Source organism: Ictidomys tridecemlineatus, chromosome 15 (genome assembly GCF_052094955.1).
Source record: "Ictidomys tridecemlineatus isolate mIctTri1 chromosome 15, mIctTri1.hap1, whole genome shotgun sequence".
Classification (NCBI taxonomy): domain Eukaryota; kingdom Metazoa; phylum Chordata; class Mammalia; order Rodentia; family Sciuridae; genus Ictidomys; species Ictidomys tridecemlineatus.
In genome coordinates this window covers 15,357,387-15,365,950 of record NC_135491.1, presented here as the reverse complement: position 1 = coordinate 15,365,950, position 8,564 = coordinate 15,357,387, and positions in this window count along the sequence as shown.

The following is an 8,564-nucleotide window of genomic DNA, read 5'->3' as shown; positions in this document are numbered from 1 at the left end:
ACAGGCCCTTCATCCAAGTTTCTTGAGAAACTGAGACAGAAGAACTTCAAATTCAAGGTCAGCCTGGGCAACATAGAAAGAACCCGTCTCAAAAATAAGTAAGTACAGGGGCTGGAAATGTGGCTCAGGCGGTAGTGCCCTCATCTGGGATGCGTGCGGCCTGGGTTCGATCCCCAGCACCACATACCAATAAAGATGTTGTGTCTGCCAAGAACTAAGAAATAAATATTAAAAAATTTCTCTCTCTCTCTCTCTCACTTTCTCTTTAAAAAAAAAATAAGTAAGTACAGCATGTTATGCACTTTGCTATACTGCGATAAGCTTCGTGGAGAACTACAAAGCAGAAAAGGAGAAACAGAACCGGAGTGAGGGAAGGATTGGGATTTAACAAGGGTGATCAGGGAAGCCCCTCACTTCACAGATCTTCCAACTTTTGATTATATGCAGCAAGAATGTTACTTTAAAACTTAGATTCTGGGGCTGGGGATGTGGCTTAGTGGTAGAGGACTTGCCTAGCATGTAGAAGTCATGTAAAAATGGATAAAATAATAATAATATAAATTAGCAAGAATGTCTCAAATAAAAAATAAAAAGGACTGAGGATGTAACTCAATGGTAAAGTGTCCCTAGGGTTCAATCTCATTAGGGGAACAAAAAGCTGAACACCATTAGCCATCAAGGAAATACAAATCAAAGTAGGGTGACTATTTGTGTGTGTGTGTACACGCATGCGTGCACAGGCACGCATGTACAGGTACGTGGTACTGGGTATTGAACCCAGGGCCTTACACGTGCTAAGCAAGTACTGTTCCAGGAGTTTCATTCCCTGCCCTATTTTGTACTTTATTTAGAGAGAGGGTATCACTGAATTGCTTGACGCCTCACTGTTGCTGAGGCTGCCTTTGAACCTGAGATCCTCCTGCCTCAGCCTCCCAAACTGCTGGGATTACAGATGTGCACCACCACACCTAACCTATAATTTCTAAAACACGGTAAATAATAAAGAATGGGCAAGGATTTAGAAAAATTAGGACCTCATAAATTGATGATGGGAATGCAAATGTGCAGCTACTTTGGAAAACAGTCTGGCAGTTCTTCAAAAGATTAAATTTGCTGCTGGGCACCGTGGCGCATGACTGCAGTTTGGGAGGCTGAGACAGAGAGTTGTGAGTTCAAAGCCAGCCGCAGCAACTGCAAGGCACTAAGCAACTCAGTGAGACCCTGTCTAAGAGGTTTCTTTTAGGGATAATGAAATTTTCCAAAATCAATCGTAATGATAAAACCTTTGGAATATATTAAAAACCATTGAATTGTGAGGTGCAGTGGCATATACCTGTAACCACAGCTCCTCAGAAGGCTGAGGCAGGAGGATCCCAGCCTGGACAACTTAGTGAGACCTTGCCTCAAAAAAAAAAAAAAAAAAAAGTGAAAAGGGCTGGGGATGTAGCTCAGTAGAAGAGTACCCCTGGGTTCAATCTCAGGTACCAAAATATAATAATAATAATAATAATAATAATAATAATAATAATAATAATTATTATTATTATTATTTACTACTTTAATTTATTGTCTATTTCCCAACTAGTGGTTTACCAAAGGCAGGGTGGTAGCAGGGATCCATCCTGGGGTACAGGCAAAAGGGAATCTAGGCTGGGGATGTAACTTAGTGGCAGAAGCATGCCCCAAGCCCTGGGTTCAATCCCCACCACACCAAAAACAAAACAAAGCAATCAAAAGGGAAAAAAAAGGGTGGAGTGAGTAATATCATCTGTGATAACATAAAGATAATAATAAAACTGATCAACACTCAGTCTAGGTTTCATCAAATGTTTCAATGACAATTTCAACAGTGTAGTGCTAAAAGTATCTTTCAACTTCAGGAAAAAAATTATTTTGTTGGTGTACTTGCTAATAATAGATGCAATTATAGTAGAGTTTTTTTCCTTTTCTTTTCTGGTAATCTCATTTTAATAATATGTATGCAAGCTTCAAATGATATACTTTAGTATTCTGTCCTTTAGTAAAAAACATTGCATTTGTGTTAGTTTTGTATTGCTGCATAACAAATCAACACAAACTTAGCAGGTTAAAACAAAACAGGTTTATTTATTTATTTTAATTATTTTGGGGGGATGGGGCCTCCCTGCGTTCTCAGACTGGCCTTGAACTCTGAGTCAGCCTCCCCAGTAGCTGGAGCTTCAGGAACACCACTATGTCTGACTGAGGCCTTCATTTTCTTGCCGGCCCTCAATCAGGGCCCATCACAGACCCTATGGTAGGTTCCCTGCCATGTGGCCCCCTTCATGGGTCCTCTCCAACTCTGGCAGCTAACTTCCTGAAGCCAGAACAGTTTCTGTTTCTTTTTGGTCTCAGGGATTAAACCCAGGGGCCCTTAACCACTGAGCCAAATTCCCAGTCCTTATTATTATTTTGACACAAGGTCTCATAAGTTGTTTAGAGCCTCACTTGGTTGCAGAGGCTGGCCTTGAATTTGCTGTCCTCCTGCGTCAGCCTCCTGAGCAGCTGGGATTACAGGCCAGCCACTGCATCAGGTTCCATGGCATATCTTATTTATTTACTTACTTATTTTTGATACTAGGGATTGAACCCAGGGGTGTTTAACAACTGAACCTCATTTCCAGCCCATTTTTTATTTTGAGACAGCGTTTTTCTAAGTTGTTCAGCAACTCCTTAAATTGTTGAGCCTGTCTTTGAACTTGCAATCTTCCTGCCTCAGTCTCCTGAGTTGCTGGGCTTACAGGCAACCACCTCTCCCGGCTCTCCCCGGCACACCTTGATTTCATCAAAAGGCCAGACAAGTGATCAACCCTTGCCATCTGGGTTTGTGCTCTGTGATATTTGCACAGTGACAAATGATGCATTTCTCAGAACAAATCCCCATAGTTGAAACAATGTGCTGGGTGTGTTGGCACATACCTATAATCCCATCGACTCAGGAGACTGAGGCAAATGGGTTACAAATTGGAGGACATTCTCAGCAATTTATTGAGACCCTGAATCAAAATTTAAAAAGTAAAAATAAAGTGGGATGGGTATGTGGCTCAGTGATAAAGAGCCTCTGGGTTCAATCCTCCAGCACCAAAAAAAAAAAAAAAAAAATTGCTGGGCACGGTGGCACAGCAACTCAGGAGGCTAAGGCAGGAGGATAGCAAGTTCAAGGCCAGCCTCAGCAATTCAGAGGGATCTGGTCTCAAAATAAAGATTAAAAAAGACTGGGGATGTAGCTCAGTAGTAAAACACCAAAGCACCCCTAGGTTCAATCCATAGTACCAAAAATAAAGACTGTATAGAGAATTCCCGGGTATACAGTTGACCCAACACATACAGACTCAGCCATATGTGTTCTTTCTGAAAATATGTTTCTAACACTTTGGACATTTGGGCTGAGTCTCAGGCCTCTGACTCTATGTATTTTTTCCATTTAAATAAGATTAGAAATAAAAATAATAGCACTGTGGTGGTAAAGATGAAAAGAACTATTCAGCATTCTACACATTCCTTTGGAGTTTTCATGTTTAAAAAATTAAAACAGGGTTCAGTGGTTAGAGTACTTGTCTAGCATGAATGAAGCTCTGGGTTTCATGCTCAGCACTGAAAAAATACAAACAAACAAAAAGATAAAAGTGGAAAAGGATGTGAACTTTGATGTATAATATTTTTATTTTGGTAAGTGCAAACTTTCTTTCATACATAAATTATTTTACTGAATTTGAGTAACATCTTTTGTTAAATAAAAATGACAGGTCATTGTTTTCAACTCGGCCCCAACAGAACAGGCTAAAAGTAAAAATGGGGGCCTGGGGTATAGCTTTAGTTGTAGAAGACCTTTGGGTTCAATCCTCATTAACATACCCACACCCACACACACAAAAGGAGTAACTCATGCTGAAGTTCCTTGTCACCAAGCTGAACCGTAGGCTGTTTATCTGACCTTTAAGGATGATTAGAAAGATTACAGCCAATTTTTACACATAGGCTAGTTTCAATTGAGATGATAATGAAGTTAATGCTATACAAAAGAAGTAACCAGATATAACCATATCTTAACTAAAGGGTTATTTTCCTATTGTCTGTCTCTCTAATAGTAACTTTGGAATAACCAGTCCATTTTGTTCTTTTGTATCTGCTTTCTTCAGCCCTTCTCTGTCTATAAAACCAACCTCTTCTGCTCAGTCCTTCAAAACACTTATTCTGCTTTATGGAATGAAACGTGGCCCAATTCTAGAAATGAAAATACAACCAATTAAGATATTTAGGAAAGAAAACAAATATTTAGGGTTGTAGGTTGGGCATAGTGGTGCATAGCTGTAATCCCAGCTATCTGAGAGACTGAGGCAGGAGGCGAACAAGTTCTAGACCAGCCTGGGCAATTTAGCAAGATCCTGTCTTAAAATAAAAAGGGCTGTGGATTTAGCTCAGAGGTAGAGCACTCTTGGGTTTAGTCCCCAGTTGTTCAACACCAGCGCTGGAAAGACCCTAGTGGGCTGTTTTCTAATCCCAAAGTAAGAACTTGGTGGCCAGGCATGGTAGTTCACGTGTGCAAACTCAATGACTTGAGAGTCTGAGGCAGGAGGATCACAAGTTTGAGGATAGCCTTAGCAATTTAGCAAGGTTCTGAGCAACTTAGTGATCTGTCTCAAAATAAAAAAGGGCATGGGGAGGTAGCTCAGTAGTAAAGTGCCCCTAGGTTCAATCCCTAGTACCAAAGAAGTTGGTGGCCTCAATGGAGAGAGGTTTTTTTTTTTTTTTTTTTGAACCAGAGATTGAACCCAGGGGCGCTTAACCGCTGAGCCACATCCCTAGCCTTTTTTGTATTTTATTTACAGACCGGGTCTCCTGAGTTGCTTAGGGCCTTGCTAAGTTGCTGAGGCTGGGTTTGAACTCAGGATCCTCCTACCTCAGCCTCCTACAGGTGTGTACCGCCATGCTGGCTAGTTTGTGCATTTTATTTATTTTTTTTAATATTTATTTATTTTTTTTTTTTAGTTTTCGGCGGACACAACATCTTTATTTGTATATGGTGCTGTGGATCGAACCCGGGCCGCACGCATGCCAGGCGAGCACGCTACTGCCTGAGCCACATCCCCAGCCCCTGTGCATTTTATTATACACACTCTCCTAAGCAGCAACAGGCCAGGATACAATGGAAGTCCATCCCACATCTAGAAGCAGGGGACAACATATACAGGATAGATTGCATGCCAACTGCACATATGGGTTTCTTCATGTGTTTTATGAGAACATGAATTTACAACCAAGAACATGACTTTTCTTCTTCTTTGATCCCCACCTAAATACTGGAGATTAGAGAAGGCGTCACTTTCCCTCCTCCTTGTTCCCTCCAACACATTCTTGGGAGTTTTCTTAGCTTACCTGCAGAAACATTAAGCCTTCTATGCACTGACTTGTGTTTACTCCATCACCAGTACCACCGCCACACACATACAAATTTAGAGCCAGGCACAGTGGCACGTTCCTGTAATCCTAGCAGCTCTAAAGGCTGAGGTAGGAGGATTGCAAGTTCAAAGTCAACCTCAGCAATTTAGCAAGGCCCTAAGCAATTTATCACACCCAGTCTCAAAATTATAAAACAAAAAGGGCTGGGGATTTGGCTCTATGCTTAAGCCCTTTTGGGTTCAATCCCTGGTAGAAAATAAAATAAAATTAGAATTTATTAATTTATCATTGCTAATTATTTTAAAACTAAAGAGCAAAATGAAATATGGTTCTTACATGATTATACTTTTGTTTTTGTAGTGCTGGGGAATGAACCTACAGGTGCTTAACCACTACAACCCCAGCACCACCCCCTTTTTTTAAGTTGTAGTTGGACACAATACCTTTATTTTATTTATTTATTTTTTTTATGTGATGCTGAGGATCAAACCCAGTGCCTCGCACATGCTGTGTGAGAGCTCTACCACTGAGCCACAACCCCAGGCCCCCAGCCCTTTTTATGTTTTATTTTCTCTCTCTGAAGTTGCTGAGGCTGGTCTGGAACTTGGGATCCTCCACCTCAGCCTCCTGAGTTGTTGGGATTACAGGTGGGTGACATGAAGTCTGGCTACAAGATTATTTTTGCAAATTATTTTCTGGTAGAGAAGAGGGGTATTTTTAAGAGCTCACTCCAGGTCTTAAATATGCTATCTCTACTATTTGCCCCAAGTTTATGCTGCATTCTGACAGGGCGGGAATTTTGCTTTGCTCACTCCCTTAGCTTCTGCAGTAAATTCAATAGTACTGGCTCAAGGTGGGTGCTAAATGAATGTGCTGAATAGTGGACCTGTGAGTGAATGGAGAGGCCTGTGTTTTCCCCAGCCTCGACCTGCCACAACTTTCTTCTCTGTCTTCATACCTAAGCCAGGGCTTATTGGGAGACAGTAGAAATGGGGGATTCAAATGCTGGCAGAAACATTCAGACTATTGACCTTGAATCTCAAGACCTCACTGTGAGACACCAGATTTGTTGGTTCTTTGTCTTTTAATTTTGAAGAATGAAATCCTTAGCTATGAAGGGTGAAAGCAAAGAAACAGGATTTATTAAAGTAACAGAAAGAAAGCCAAACTCTAGCAGGGGAGGCAAGGTTTTTGCTCGTTGGATGTTGTCGATGGGTTTATACGATAAGGTTAGAGGGGAGTTAGCTGGCCTTGAAGACCATAGGCTAGAGATTTTAAAGAAGTGGGTCTTTGAGTCCAGTCATACCAGGCACCTAATGTTTATTTGCCCAATAAACAGGATGTCAATCATGTTCCACTCTGGCTGGCTCAGGGACTGGCTCATGATTCCTTCAGGCTCTGGAGTCACTGGCTACTAGCTATCTACTTCATTTGTAAGCTCCTCAGGCTGGGGGACCCTTAACCCTCTCTGCCTAACACATGTATATCTCCTGCTCTCAACAGCAAGATTTTAAAAAGTGGCTGGCACTGTACCTGTAATCCCAGTGATTCAAGAGGCCGAGGCAAGTTTGAGGCCCACTTATTCAATTTAGTGAGGTCCTAAGCAACTCATCAACTCTGTCTCAAAAAAAAACTAAAAAGGGTTGGGGATATGGCTCAGTGGTAAAACATTACTGGGTTCCATCTCCAGGAACAAAAAAGGATGACTGGCAAAAACCTGGAATTGTAAACACTAAGGTAAACACCATACTTGATAACTCAGTTAAAAGGTTCTTCATATATCATGCCACAGAGGAGCCTGCACACTGGGAGTGTCTCTGATTCCTGGAACACACTGATGACTGTCCCCTTAAGACCTTAGCATCTGTGTTCCAGATGCTTGAATATTTGTCCTTGTCCCTTCTCGTCTTTAAGAGCTCATAATCAGAGGCACTTCCGTCAAACTCTTTCTCCACATCCCAATTCAAAAGGTCTCTTGCTGTTTTACATCCAAGCTGTCAAATTTATGTCCCACTTCTTTTAAAAATATTCTTTTAGTTGTAGATGGCACAATGCCTTTATTTTACTTATTTATTTTTATGCAGGGTTGAGGATCGAGCCCAATTGCTAGGTAAGTGTCTACCAGTAAGCCCCAGCCCTGTCCCACTGTTTTTAATAAAGACAATGTTTTCTTTCTTTGTGTGTATGTGGTCCTGGGGACTGAACCCAGGAGTGCTCTCCAACTGAGCTATATCCCCAACCTTTTTATTATTTTATTACTATTTCAATACTGTATGTATTTTAATTATCCTGTTGAATGTCCTCTACTTCTATGCCCCTCCACACTGCTCCCCCCCCCTTTCTTTTTTCCTTTTTTGGTACAGGGGATTAAACCCAGGAGCGCTTAACCATTGAGTCACAATCCCACCCATATATATATATTTTTTGGGTGGGGGGTGGGGGGTGGGGGGGTACCGGGAATTGGATTCATGGGCACTTGACCACTAAGCCACATCCCCAGTCCTTTTTTGTATTTTATTTAGAGGCAGGGTTTTGCCGAATTCCTTGGAGCCTCGCAAATTGCTGAGGCTGGCTTTGAACTTGAAATTCCCTTGCTTCAGCCTCCGAAGCCGCTGGGATAGGCCCTGTTGGTGTGCGCCAGCGCCCCCACTCCTCAGCTCATATAGCCCCACTTCCAGAAAATCCTCCCTGACCACCTTTTTTTACAATATTTTTATGTGGTGCTGAGGATTGAACCCAGTGCCTCACGCATGCCAGGCGAGCCACATCCCCAACCTGAGTGCCTTCTTTGGCTCTCCCCTTTTCAGGTATGATCACTCTGCCTTGAGCTTCCCCAGCCCAGCCCTGATGCCTGTCCGTGGCTGGCTGGTGGAGTATTTCTCTTCTTACTTGTACTGGGAATCCTGGAAATGGGGTCCATCAGCTGCCCTGGTATTCCACCGTCCCAGCCCCTGTTCACTAAACCCTAGGCTTTCTGCAGCACGGTCCTAATCACTCTTGTCATCACTACTCCAGACTGCTCCTGTCTAGTGAGCGAGGACCACAGCTGGGTCCTCAGGCGCTCAGTGAATGTTGAATTTAGGAATAAACCCTTTTCCCACGAAGGAAGTCTAAAGCAAAAAGGGCAGAATGCAACAGGTTTCCAA